The 15,093-nt window shown below is 35.8% G+C and overlaps 1 protein-coding gene across 1 annotated transcript in view; it reads left to right on the top strand.

Moving 5' to 3' along the window:
• Positions 1-15,093, top strand: part of LOC108965053 — a 171,687-nt gene that overhangs the window by 136,306 nt on the left and 20,288 nt on the right. Inside the window, exon 6 of the mRNA XM_018927222.1 lies at positions 12,916-12,932. The gene's annotated coding sequence lies outside the window, so the exon portion shown is untranslated. The remainder of the gene's footprint in view (positions 1-12,915; positions 12,933-15,093) is intronic.

The following is a 15,093-nucleotide window of genomic DNA, read 5'->3' as shown; positions in this document are numbered from 1 at the left end:
TTTTTGATGACTCATACCCAGCTCTTAACCGATGCTACGGCTGCTACTAGGTCGGTCTCTTTCGACAAATTCAGCGATTTTATCGCAATTTTCGACGACAGGCCTTCTGGAGCATGGCGCATCTTCGACCGCCTCTACACCAGAACGAAAACGTTGAAACCATCGTTGTGCTGTGGAAATGAAAACTGTATCGGGTCCATAAACTGCACACATTTTATTGGCGGTTTGAGATGCATTTTTGCCTTTATCGTAGTAGTACTGTAAAATATGCCGAATTTTCTCTTTATTTTGCTCCATGTGAAATGAGCTTTCCAAAAAGGTATCACATGACCAGATGCGATGAATAAAACTAAAACTACGTGCTCTCAGCGCCAACTAGCGAAAATACCGAAAATCGAAAATTTTTCGATTTTTGCATTTTAAACTTCTTTTTAAAAAATTTAAAGTATAGTTCTAACTTTTTTTTCAAATTCTAAAATTTTTTAAATTATTTAGTTTTCTACTGTAAATTTTTTTTTCATTAATATTATTTTTAAATTATTTTTGTTTTTGTCGCACACCATGACTGCAGCCATTCTCAATTTATTTCGCTTGCGCTATTACTTTTCCTTTTTCGCAGTTTTTTGAGGTTAGTGTCACAACTGTCACTTTCAGGCGTTCGCAGTGGAACAATGACGTTGCATGAAGAAAAACCGTGTGGCTGCTATAAAACACGTCAAATGCAAATTTTCGCTTATAAAAAGCATATGTCCGCAATAATAATGAATAAATTAAGTGAAGTGCAAGAGAGTTTTATTGAAAAGTTTTTGTGGCGTTGCCATATTTGTCAAAAAAGGAAATAAATGAATTGAAAATGCGGAAATTAATGCATGAAAAGTTGCTTAAATGCATTTTGGGAGCATTAAAAATTATTTCTTTTACCAAAAATGCAAGACTTACAAATTTTTTTTTTTAACTGGAAATTAAGAAATAATTTATAGTTTTAATTCCTCAAAGAAATATTTGGGTAAACTTATGGATTTTAAGGGAATTTCACTTTTCTTAATTATAATTATAATTAATAAAATTAATATATTTTAAATTATTTTTATGGTATTAATTAAATAGTACGATATCGATTTAATTTAATTAATTCACTATTTGAATTATTTTGGCATTTAATTCTAAATTTATAATTTCTCAGTTAAAATTTTCAATATTTAACTTTACAATTTATTTTTTAATTTTCTTCTTTTGACTTTACGCTTTTTTGCTCTTTTTTTACTTCACTGAGTCAGTGCCCGATTTTTATGAAGCATTCTCTTTCGCTTTTTCACCTACTAAATAAGCTCCAAAATGTTTATAGCCAACAGCCACTCACTTTTTTTTCACACACAAATTCGATTTTTTTTGTAGCGCCATTAAATTTATAAAGCTCTAATTGCTGCTAAATCTGTGAACTGCTCGTGAATATTTAGCGTGAAAAGATTACTTTTTCCTCAATTTGGTTTTTATGCGCGTTCATTATAATAATTATATAACTATTTGGGTGATATAATATCTCTTCGCAAGCGACTAAAAAGTTGTGTTAAAATGTATTAAATTTTTTAATATTTTTGGGCATGATATAATCTTTAAACACAAAAAAATACAGATTTATGTGTGTCTTTGTTTTTTATTTAAATTTGCTGTCAATAATTTTTAAACACGGTAGTTAATTCAATTATTATTGAATGCAAAAACTGAGATTATTTAGTGTAATCCGCCAATATTGTGTAATGTATTGTTAAAATGTCATTGAAGCCACAAATCCGTTTGCTCAGTTTTCATGATAATGTGTGGAATTAACTTCAATTTTCAAAAAAAAAAAACAAAAAATACACAGATGCATATGGATGATTATAGAGTCTACTTATATACTTTATAATGTACTTTTTTCATGATATCTTCACCTCCCGTTGATTATTTTTTTTTAGGTAGGTTGTCTGTCGACTCACCTAGGCTTTTAGCATGCCCAATATGATACCATCGAGACTAAAACCCACTCAATCTATTGTCTCCTCTCCGAAACAGCCAAATTTACTCCCATAAGGACGGTCTAGCGTTGTTCTGTTGGAAGACGAAGCCCTTTCTGTTGATCAGTTCTACTCGCTTTTTTCGATTGCTTGCTTTAATCTCAACAGTTGTTGATAGCAAAATGTAGCATCAATAGTTCGTTCAGGTTGGAGCAGCTCATAGTAAATGATTCCTTCCAAATCCCACCAAACACCCAGGATAACCTTTTGAGACGTCAATCCTGGCTTTGTGACCATTTGCTGAGCGTCATTCGCTTCAGAAATGGTTCATTTCATTTTGTTTCAGCAAAGACTTTTTCGACTATCCACTATTTTAACTTTTTGCTTAATTTATTTATTTTTTCCTCACTTCTGCACATAATCCATGAAGCCATTTTACGCTTTAACAATTTCTAAACGACTTTTTAATATAGAAACACAAATTCTACATTGGGCATCTGTGTATGTATGTCGGGGTCTTTGTCAATAACCACAAGCCGATCAATTACGATATGCATTTAAATTTGATAACCATTGCAGACACAAAAATTAAAAGTCTCTAATGTGGTTAGTAAATATGTATTTATTTCAGCATATACTACTCTTTTAAATATAATCATAAATTTTTGTTATTTTACGACTCTAAGCTGGTTGAATGTTGATATGAAATTATATTGATAGGTAAATTTGCAAATGATGAGCCATAAATAATGAAAATAATATTAGCGTATTAAAAAATATATACGTGAATGCATAAATTACATACATACTAAATATACAATATAAAATATATATAAATATATTAAATAAAGAAAAAATGCCAAGCATTTAATAAAATATAAAACTCCCCTATCGCTGACCCTAGTAATAACGGCTTACTTGCCAAACCGCCTACTCCTCGCAAACTAGCGCCAAGCAGCGCCACAAAGACCACATAACCCCAAGCAAAGTCACAAACCCAATCCACTAACCCCTAGCCGCACTGCAGCCTTTTTCAGCACGACAACAACAGCAACCATTTTCATTGCAGTCTCACATTTAACTTTGACCGATCGGCGCGTGTCGCACGTCGCGTGTCAGCTGTCAGCGTTAGAGCGTGATATTATCGGCGTGGCGACACTATTCGCAGCTATTATTGCATTTTTTGCACGATTTTCCTTGCAATACTTGATTTTTTCACTCTGCGCGCCTGTTCCTCTCGCCACAACACCTCGTTCTAAATATATAAAAAATAATGTTTGTTATGTAACCTCTGCACATTGGCTTTAAATATGCAAATAATACTAACACTGAACCAGTCAACGCCATGACATTTGCCTACGCTCACTTGCACTTTTATTTTTTTATGAGCATTTGCATTTTTTATGCCTCACATTTTTTAATGCAATTTTTTCCATAATAATTCCAACCATACTTTTTCACTTTCATTTTCTGCCAATGGGCATTGGAAAACCTTGAGCCAATTTGCGCACTCTTGTTTTTGCCTGGTTCTAACACGTAAACCACTGTCACAGCCATATAACGGAAGCAGCCCTGTTGGAAAAAAGTAAAAAAAAATTAAAAATCATTTAAACCGAAAATTTTATAGCCAAACTGTATACCAAAAATCAAAAAAGTCTTCTATGAAATATAATAAGTATAGTACTAAGAAAACAATGAACCGAAAGTAGTTTAGAGATAGTACTAAAAGCTGTACGGATCCGCTTAACGAAAGCCAGGAAATATGTTCAAAAATTTTGAGTTTCAGCAGTCTTTTCTGCAAAATATTTGGAAAAATACTAAATACATAAAGATAAAACTAAAAAATGTAGTTCTAGTACTAAAAAATGTACTAAAAGCTGACAAAATTAGGCAGGCAAATTTATTTTGCACAGAAGCCTTCAAATCTTCCAAATTTGTGACTTCATTGATCATCATACTGAAATTAGTACTAAAAACTGTAGTAGAGTACTAATAAAGATTACAATCGCAGGTCAGTGCTTATACATCGACAGGCCTAGTGTTTAAAGGTTAAAAAAATTTACTAAAATTTTGCTGAAATTGTACTCAAATGTACTAAAAGAATTATTATCACTTGTCAATATTTAAAAGTTTCAAAAATGTGTACTAAAATTGTACCAAAAGTTAACAAATATTTTAGATTTTCCATACTTATGCCAATATTTTAAAGGTAAAAAAAATCAAAAATAAGGACTAAAAGTGTACTAAAAAGTATATTAGCTTGGCAATGCGTATGCTAATATATCAAGGGTTTAAAAGGTTTAAAAAAAATTGTTCTAAAAAGTAACAAGTACTCAAATTTTTTTTTTCTTATTAATTTGTTACATCGCATAGTGAAATTCAGAGAAATATATGAGCTATCGAAGTTTGTACCTACAACTTGAAAAAGTCCCACTTACTCGTAACTAAAAGCAATACCGGTACTTTCGTGAGTTCGAAGTAAAATTTCCTACAGGGCAACCTGCCAGCACCTAGTGTGCTAGCCAGCAGTCCCGTTTGCCAACAATGCGGTTGACTTTTGCAGCCAACTGGTGCAAATTTAAAATTTCTGTCATTTTGCACTTTTCATGCCATTTATACTCTGCTTTATTTTATTTTCTATTTGGTTTTCTGTTCTTTTTTTCTACTTAACTACTTTTCTGCATAAAATTAATGCCACTCAAATTGGCATAATACATACTTACATGCTTGACTCTGTGCAGCCTTGCTCATTCTGCTCTTTTGCAAAACAAAACTTTTCCAACTTTTTGAAACTTTTCAAAACCGAACAACTCTTTTTCAAAGCCGGTTTCAAAATGTTGCTAGTTGCACTATTATTTTATTATTAACCCATTTTTTGTTTGACTCTTTAATATTTATATTTCGGTGCAAAAAAATTGAGCTTTACTCTTTTTTATTATTCCTTGCAATTAAAATGGACTGGCATAAATTTAAGCCGACAGTATACGGATAGTAGTCTAGTTGACAGACAAAAAATATCGAGTTATATGAACTTATGTACGGTTTTATGGCCTTATATGTACATATGTGCCATATAATATAAATGGATGCATTTACCATGCATAAAATGCCAAATAAAATTTCCAGCGTTACTTGGCTTGCAAGTTTTGCATTTAATTTTTTTATTTGTTTTTAATTTTCTAACTTTCACTTTTATTAAAAAAATGTATGTAAAAAATATTAAAAATCAATAATTTATTTATTTTGAAAAAATAACCCCCATCTTTGATAAATTTTTGCATTAAATTTCTTCATAATTCAATTTTATTTTAATTTTCACTAGATTTTTATTCAAAAAAAAAATTAAAAAAGTGAGTAAAAAAAAATATTTTTTTCAGAAATGAAAAAAATAGGCATACATTTTTTTTTTTTTTTTTAAGCTTTAACAACTGAAGAAATACACATATTTTCCTATCAAAAATTACAATTTTTCCGAGCTAGCAAAACTTCATTTGATTGATCTTTCCCCGCTTCCAGCTAACTTTAACTTTGCTCGGCAAGAGCGTGGTTCCTCCTAATTTTCAGGTATGCATTTATTGTTGTTCCACCAACTCATAGGCTCACCCTTCCTTCAAACCTCTCTCTCCACCCCGCAACAACCCATTAAGGCGCCAAATCGACCTAATTTGCAGCATCCACAATGAATTCCACTCAGCCGTAGCCATTTAAATGCAACTCTGTGTGTAATTGCATCCATACTCAATTACACTGCAATTTAACAAATTTAGTGCCGTTGAAATTACAAATTAAAAATTAATATATATAAAGCTCTCAACAGCCCACCTGCAATGGCCACTAGTAGATGCCGCTTGGCTTGCTTTGCCGTGGCTCCGAGCAGTCCGCTGCACTTTGTACTTATTGGTGTTGCTCGCAATTTCAGCAAGGAAATTGGAAATTCTTTTTAATAGTCAAACATATCTACTATGCACGAGCATAGTATTTTAACGCGCCATTGCACTAAATCAACGACTTCAACTATGATTTGCTAAACTCGATTGCCGAGGCATCCGGCAGCCGCAGTGGTAGTAGTCGGCAACAAATGCAATATGTCGTTACATTGAGGCCAAAAGATTACATTTTACGTAACACGCGATTTCGGGACTGGTGAATAGTTGTAACGGGATCCTGAATTTTTCGGGATTTATCAATATTTTTTTATTATTTTGATTATAATCGTATTACAAATTATTGCAACGTTACGAGCAAAAAGCGATTTCGGGACTGGTAAAAAGTTGTAACGGGATCCCGGGATTTTATCGGAATTTCGGGATTTCTCAAAAGATGGCTTTATTTCAGTTATAATCAAATTATAAATTACTGTCTTCGTCCTCTCGAAAAAATCTCGAATTTCGGGATTCCCAAACTCTAGTTCGGACTCCATTCAACAGTTGCCTACTGCTTTTCTTATATTTTCCCTAACCATCTACGTTCTTACAAAGCCGAAGTCCTGCCTGCTGTCAGTCAATCTCCAATCATTGACTGCTTCAGCTTCTTCCGCTTCTGCATCTTTTCTCTCTCTCTCTCTCGCTCAGCAGCCACTAAATACGAATATTAAATTTTATTCATTTCATCTTTTGCCGTTCAAATGTATTTTGCATGCAAGATGACATTCCCACTGAACGAGCGTATGCAAGTGCCAAGCAGGCAACAAGGCTCATAAGGCGAGAGGCAGTTAGGATCGGTGGCATATGCAGTCAGGCCTCTGGCAGCCGCTGTACCTACAGCATTCTTGATTGCATTCAGCTTCAAAGTCAATCGTCGTGATATGCTGCTGGAGCAACAGCAACCAGTAACTGTCTGTAGACTTCGAAAACCCTCCAGCAGAACCCTTCGAACGTCTTGCTACCCACCCCACACCAACCGCCTTACTTTGACTACAAATGGGCAGAAGATCGCCAAGTCACTCCATTCGCTCATTACAGTTGAAATCTTTGTGGCCACGTTTGTCCCACAGCGAGTTGGACTGCTGCTCCTTTGCTGCTTGCCACAGCTACAACTGTCTTCTACCAACTGCTTGTAAGCCAACACTGTCGTCAGCACCGTCGGCGCGTACGACGACATTGACAACGTGACAAGAAAATCAAATTCTCAAATTCTGTACAAACCAGCGAGTGACACAAGCCAATCGAAATTGCTGCTAGGCAGTCAAATATGCGAAGGAGCAGAGGGTGGTGAGTAGAGTAGCAGTGAATAAGGAAGAAGATCGGAGAGGTAAGCAGGACAAGTGCGACGATGAAGCGGCACACCAGCCAACAGTTTGCTATGCAATAACAATAATAGCAAGCACACTTGTAGAGTGAAGGACAACAAAAAACAGGAAATCCAATGACAACAACAAAAGTAAAGCAACAACATCGGCAGACATCAGAAGCAGGCAGCAGCAATATTGGTGTTGTCGCCGCCAATAGAAATTTGCTTTGATCGACGTTGATTGGAGTGCCAGCGTTAGGTTTTGGCTTTGGAATTGAGCACCGAGCATTGAAGAGAGTATGCAGTGCTGCGGAGGGGTGAAGGGCTAGCGCGGAGCTGCTGTGTAGCGCCGTAAGTGGCGGCAGTGTGGCACGTAACAGCAGTAATTTTGTGTGGCTGTGGCAAGCATGTGAGTGCTGTTTGGAGCTGGAAATTGCTTGGCGCCGGCAAGCATATGTGTAAATAAATGAAAATGAGTATTGCGGTGATGGTAATCGCCTGAAAGTATGCTTGCTCCATTTCAACGAATGGGAAATTTGACGAGTTTAAACTTTTTATGCAACTTTTGGTGCAGATTGAGTTTGATTTTCATAAAAAAGTACATATAACCAAATTTTATGTAGTGATTTGATAGCCTCTCTATATCCTTTTTATAGTACGCTGGAAAAATTATAACTAAAATGTATGCTGGGTTCTTTTGCGCTCAAAATTTACCACAAATTATCTGCAACCTAAACATTTATAAAAAACACTTAAATAATGGAATAATTTCCTACTTAGAAAAGTGTAAAAGAACAATTCATAGTTCGAAAAATAATAATAATAATAAATAAAATTTTAGAATTTAAACATTATTTATTATTCTTATTTTTAATTAAATAATTATTTAATATTTTTTGAGAAAGAAATATTTTTTTATACCGATTTCTTAAATTTTTTCACTTCTCATATCATCGAGAACATATTTTTGGTTCTTTTTAATTAGATAATTTTAATTTTTTTTTATTTCGAGATTGGAGTTTTCATTTTCGGGATCCCGAAATATTTCGTTATCTTTAACAGAAGTGTTCTTTATTGCGGTAATAGAGTTCTAATTTTCGGAATTCCAAAATATTTCGGGACTAGTCGGAATTCTCCAAAAGAGTTGGTACAGAGATATAATATTGGTGCCGACAAATTCTTCTAATGCCACTATATTTGGATCTTGTTTACATATTTTTCGGGATTATAATTTTAATTTTCGGGAACCCGAAATATTTTGGCATCTTAATCAAAAACTTTTGTTAAAAATTTTGTTTATTTCGAGACTACAGTTTTTTTATTTCGGATCCCGAAATATTTCGCTACTATTCGAAATATATTCACTTTAGTATTGTTAGCTTGTTAAATATACTAAAAATGACAATTTCGGAAATTTCGAGTATTTACAGTTACTGCGCTAGATTTACCTTATTTACTGAAAAGTAATGTCTAACTGAGCGTGCGAATTCTCGGAACAGAGATAGAATATTGCCGCCGGCAGATTTGCTAAAAGCTTATAATGCCACAATATTTAATTTTTGTCTATTTGCTACTCATCATTTTACCCTAAAAGTACACATCAGTGTCTGTGTACTTCTCATAACGGCATAATTGAAATTCTAAAATTCATAATAGACAAGAACTCGCATCGTGTTGCTAAGCGAAATATTTTTTATGTTAAAATTTAACGAGCACATAGACATTTCTACCTAGTTAAACTAGACTGTCTATGCAAAGCAGAAAAGAAAATAACCAACCGACGACAATCAAACCAATCAAGCAACGAACGCGAGGCAAGGCACACACGAACACTTGCAGAAGTACATTTCCACTCACAAACGTATTTAGGCACTCATATGCGCCCATCGCACCGTAGCTCAATACGCGCGCTTATCCGCAGGGCCTTTTAACGACATACGTGTCTTACATAGTTACTGTCGTGTACGCTCAGCACTCGCATGAAAGTTGAATGTACTCACGGCTTCGCAAATTCTAATTTCCTTGTTGCTTCTCGCGGCGAATAATCATAGCTGCAACGCTTCTCTAAATATTCTGCATCAGCCAAGTCATAGACACGCCGTTGTGTGGCGCGGCTCCTCATTCTGCCTACTTCATACTGTTTGTGGGCCATTAAGTGGCCCGCTGCTGTGTTAAGTACAGCCGCGCGTACACTTACGTGCCCACTTCCAGACTTATGTGTACGTTTATGGCGCATCGTAAAGCTTCAGTCTTGCCAGGTTGGCCGTGTCGGTCGGCGTCGCCGTCGCCGTCGCCGCCACAGTCAAAGCCAGAGTTATTGAAGTCGGTGTCCGCCTGCTGTCGCCGCCAGTTTGTTTTAGTACGTGCAACATTTTCTTTAATTCACAAGTGTGATTATTTTTAATGAAGTGTCAATGCTGGCGGAACACCTATCGGCGGTTGTATACAAGTGTCTGGCCGTGTCACAATAACCGGCAATGAAAGAGACGTGTGTGTGTTTTCAAGCCTTACAAACAAACGTTTTTTTTTCATTAATTAGTTAACAGTTAATCCGTTAAGTGAGCACTTAATTATAGAGAAAAATAGTTGAAGTTGTGATAAATTAAATGAGACAACATTAGGTTATTGATTAATTTATGTATATATAGACTTTGCGTCTGGACAGCTTTCCGATATATTTACGACTTGTTAGAGCTCACTGAAGGCCTTCTCTACAAGTGTTAGGTGAAGAGAGTATGAAGAGCCAAATAAGAAACTCAGCTTAGGCAACATACTCACTCACGATTCTATGATTTCAATTAAAATTTCATACTTACTGTCTTGTTCTTGCAGTAAGTTGCTCGTTTCTGTACAGACTTTTGTCAAGTCAAACTCGTGAGATAGTGAATATGGATCCACACTCTTCTCATTTTAGATGTTCTTAACGCTCAAAAATTCACGGAAAGCGCTATGCGAATGCTCCTGGTTCATCTCGGTCTTCCATGTTTTATTCAATCGGTCCTCAAAGGCAAGTGAATCTTCAAAAACAAGTTTTACAAATGCTCCTGGCTTACTGCGATATTTCACACTTTATTATATCGGTATTCAAAGCCAAGTAGAAGGTCGATAGCAGCTAATTGCTGTGACAGATTCATTTCTTATATAAGATCTTTATGGTTCTGGTACTAATTCACCATTTCAATTGCATCCTTCTTCTTCCAATCTTCCTCTCCGCAATAATTTGCAACCATCTAATCTTTCGTAATATCCAAGATAGAAACTTTTCCGTAATAGCAAAGACAGGAAGAATGAAGCCCATTAGAAGCAGCCAAGTTCTGAATCATGATTCATCATGATTTCTTCGTAAATAACGAAGACGACTTCCGCCAATTTGGAAGACTGAGCTACAATTCAGATAAAAACATTTCTCTCTTAATAAAAGAAAAATATTTATAAATAATACTAAAGATAGAAATAAAACTCAGTAGGTCCCGAACCTTAATTTTTTCCTAAATATCAAAGTCCACTTCCTCTACTAATCTAATCTCTAACATTAATGAATTCCGGTTTGAGTGTAGTGATCTTTATGAGATGCCTCAATACTCTGTGCTCGAAAACTGCGTTCTTGGCCTGACTAATTGTAACCTAATGTCACTTCACATTAAACAAGAGCAATGTTAGACAAGAAGACCCCTCTCGTCCAAGCTATTCAATTCGAAATCTCAAATTCCCTGGTCTTTCACAGAACTAAAGCTTGGGCCTAGAACCTCTCTTTTCGAAATTGAAGTTTAAAGAAGCGCTTTTATTCTCCTCACTCTAGTTACAGAGGCTCGCACTCGACAATTTTCAATTAAATTGTCATCTTCTCCGCTCAAAGCTTACATCTGTACTTTTGAATCTTTAACAGAAGCCTCCATACGTAGCCCTGCACTTCTCTTTTTAATTCCGCAATCATTTCCCCGTCCCTAATGGAGTGCTTGTGCCCCAGCCTTCCTTACGTTGCAGCTCATTATTGCAGGGGACGGAAAGAAACCATAACGACCAGCCGACTTTGAAGAAAAATTAGATACGTTCGCCGCAACAATGGCAACAACCACAAGCAAAGCAAGAGCAGGGGTAGCATTAGCAGTTACACAGCAACAGTTGGCCATGGTCACTGCATGGAGCTTATATGGGCATTGCCAAGCCGACGGACAGACGGACTGGTGCGAGTGGCAACCGCAAATCCAATTAGGCCAAGTGTCAAAGGGCAAATTGGAAATTTTTCAGTTGAGACAAGTACAAGTGCAGCGAGCAAATGAGTGAGCCGAATGCGAGTGTAAGCGCGAGCATGTGTATGTGTGTTGTAGGCCGCTCGGTCGGCTGTACGATTTTGTTGCCTCAGACGCTAATTAAACTTACTGGCTTAATGTGCTGCTTAACAGTAGCCTATGTACAAAGAARACGAAGAAAAACATGCAACCACAACAACAACAGGGAAGTGCGGTGGATCAGTTGATTGCTGTTGGTTTTGCTTTAAGAAGCTAACGGAAGAAAAAATGCAGGAAAATGGCCTTTGTGAAAATAGGCCGCACACGCTTAAGCCCGTTTGATTTGTGGTTTACTGCAGCAGCGCTTGAAAGGTAGCCAGAGCTGGCTGTTGTGGCTGCGGAGACGCGCTCGCATGGTAGGCTGAGGCGCGCTTGTCAGCCAACGTGAAATTCGCTGGATTTAATGCGTTGGCAGCGCAAGGCGGTTTATTAAGTAATTGCGTGGCGAATTTTTGATGGTTTATTTCCCAAGGAAATTAGAAAACCGAAAAATAACTTTTTTTATAACTTTTATTTCCTCAAATCCTTTTTCACATTTCCAAGTCGAAAATATCAAAATTTTCACAGAATGGCGGCTTTTTAGGAAAAATATTGAATTTTACTTAAAAATTGGTCGCTTTTTTGGCCTGGTAAAGGGATTTTGCAGGATCCTACTTCGACAGCTTAAAACGCCGGTTCATTGTGTTAACTGAAACTACTAAATAATTATCATAAGATCCTTACAAATCGACGACCGCTTTCATCGCAGCACTAATTTGTTGAGGCGGCTAATATCAGTTTCGGCAATGTCACTACAGTGATCCGGTAGCCTAAAGCTATCAGAGAGCTGCTTACAGAAAACTCCACCTCTGACCTTCGCTCCATCCATAAAAAAGCTCACCCCGCCTCTTCTCCAGCGATTCCTCCCTATCCGTATATCCTTTTTTCGCTATGTGATCAGAGAAAAATTCGCCACGAGTAACCTCTACGACGCAGTTATCAAAGTTTTCAGGAATGTATTTGAAGCAGTAGAGATTTTTGGTGTGTCCCTATTCGGACCCCTACATATATCCTTCTCTGTGAGGATTATTCTAGCTTGGGTGCAACTGAAGATAACGTTTTTTCTTGTTGTTCATAGATTTCGGATTAAAAAATGTCTTAAATATTATTTTTAATACTTAAAAATATAAATTTTCAAAAAAAAAAGTTACAAAGCCTATATTATATTTATTATTATAAAATAAAACATGTTTATTTATTTTTTACTTTAATTTTATGATTATTTATAATGAAAATGTTTAAGTTTTTTAGTACAATTTTCTCAATATTTTTTTCTTTTTTGTTGAATTCACACATTATTATAAAATTTTTTTCATAAGAAAATCTGCTTACAAATTTTAACAAATTTTTTTTTCTATTTGCAGCCAAGTTATCAATTAAAGTAAGTAAATTTCCAAGAATTATTAATTACTTTTTCTATATGAATATTTTCCCGAAATACTTTTGAATATGCATAATTAGCTGCTCACCTCAAATAATTGTACTGCGGCGTGTAAATCGTGCTCGAGTGTTGCAAAGTGCATATTTCACTTGCAATTATCATTTGAATTTAATTTTTGCAAATTAATTTCCACTGCGATGTGCATAATTATGCATTAACTATTTACACGCACCGTTATGTGTGTAATTTCGAAAATTTTAATGCATTTCTGTCTGCGATTGCGAACTTTTGGATTGTTGCAAGCGGCGCCGTCCATTATTCATGGCGATTTTGTGCAGCAGTCGGAAAAAATTTCATTGACGTTTTGCGTGATAGTTGTTATTGCTCTTGTTATCGTTGCGATGGTCATACCTAAGCGCGAAATTTGAAATTAAAAATTCATTTTAGATTTATTTTCGAATTCCAGTTTGGGCATTTCATATTCGATTAGAGTTTTTTCTCCTTTTAGTGGGGACAGAAATATTTTTTACAAAAACTAGGCAAATAAATAAAGCGCACACAAAATAAAAAGTCAAATAAACGGAATGATTTTTATTTGCAACACAACTATGCAACACGCGCGGCTAGCGGATGTGCGCTGCTATGTGCGCAAACTTTTGCACATGAGTCTGTGCTTTTTATTTATATTTGCATGCTATTTTTTTATGTATGTATATGTGCGTGTGTGCGTGCGAAAAACGCATTTATGCAGTGTTGCATTTATATTAGATTTTCACTTGGCCTGCGGCCGCCACGCTGCGCTGCTGCGCCGCTGACCTGCTGCCTGCTGCCTGCTTCCTCGTTGATGTCGCGCTGCACTTTTTTTTGCTTGGCGTTTTTCGTTTGTTTGCTGCTGTTACAAGTATTTATAAATATTTTTATTGCAACTTTTTTTCGCTTTTCGCAAACAGCGTTGCATATTTTCCGCCGTTTCGTTAGTTTGCCGCGAGCGTTGGGCGCATACATATGCCAGCAATGACTTTCGAAATGCTGAAAAAAATGCAAATTGGATTTCGCTGTGTATGCGCGCATGTGTGTGTGTTTGTGTGCTATTGCAATGCTTTGCACTTCCCGTGAAACGACATGCTCAGTGGCAGCGATAGCGGAAGAAAAACGCTTGGCAGCCGCGATATGGGAGCGTTTTAATGGGGCGCGCAGCACGGACAGCAGCGACTAAATAAGGCAGCAACAACAATTATTAAAAGTAATACAGTCGAAATTTAACTGTCTGTTTTTACACTGCCAGCGGCTGCACCGTTATCAGCGTCCGCAGCCCGCGTTATCGACCACAAGCGCTTCGTGCGCTCAGGTTCAGGTTCAAAACGAGTTTAAATCACGCAAATATTATACATATTATTTATATTTTATTGAATTTGCATATCTCTCGCGGTTGTTGTTGTTGCAGCAATATTATTTAATAAATTCCTGTCACACAAATATGCAAGCAAGCAAACCACTGTAAGTGCCACAAAAACAACAAATGTGTTGCATGCGTGCACCGGAAGTTGTAAATTTTAATCGCGAATTCGCGCTGCTCGCACTCGCCGCCGCCGCCACGTATTGATACGCCATATTTGTTGAATCGCCGGTTAGCTGGTTGTTTGTTTTTGCTTTTCAACAAATGACATTGACATAATAATTATGCAATTAAGTGGGCAAAGCACTTGCTGCAAGTATTTGTTTATATTATATACTACGCATGGCAGTACATCTATACATACGCATATCCATATGCTTATATACCAATACATACAGTTGTTTATGCATGTTTGTGTGTCGTAAACTAATATTTGCATAGCATGTTAATGAAATGGTAATTTGAATGCAGGAAAAGAGCATAAATTTCACGTTTGAGTGACGCCGCGTTAAAAATAAAAATAAATAAATCTTAAAAAAATTAAAATGTGGCATACATTTTAAAAATAATGATAATAAGACAAATTAATTAACTTTACAAAAAAACAATCCATATATATTTTTTCAATTAATTGTTGGACTAATTTTCCTTTTCAAAATTTAACATTTTTTTTTATCAAATGAAATAAACTTAAAACTTTTTTTGTAAATTCAATTATCATTATTAATTTTTGTTAACATTATATTAAATTATTGTTATTCTTTT

Source organism: Bactrocera latifrons, unplaced genomic scaffold (assembly GCF_001853355.1).
Source record: "Bactrocera latifrons isolate USDA-ARS-PBARC rearing strain unplaced genomic scaffold, ASM185335v1 scaffold_133, whole genome shotgun sequence".
NCBI classification, from domain to species: domain Eukaryota; kingdom Metazoa; phylum Arthropoda; class Insecta; order Diptera; family Tephritidae; genus Bactrocera; species Bactrocera latifrons.
The sequence above is the reverse complement of the archived record's forward strand: the minus strand, read 5'-3'. Positions and strand labels throughout refer to the sequence as shown.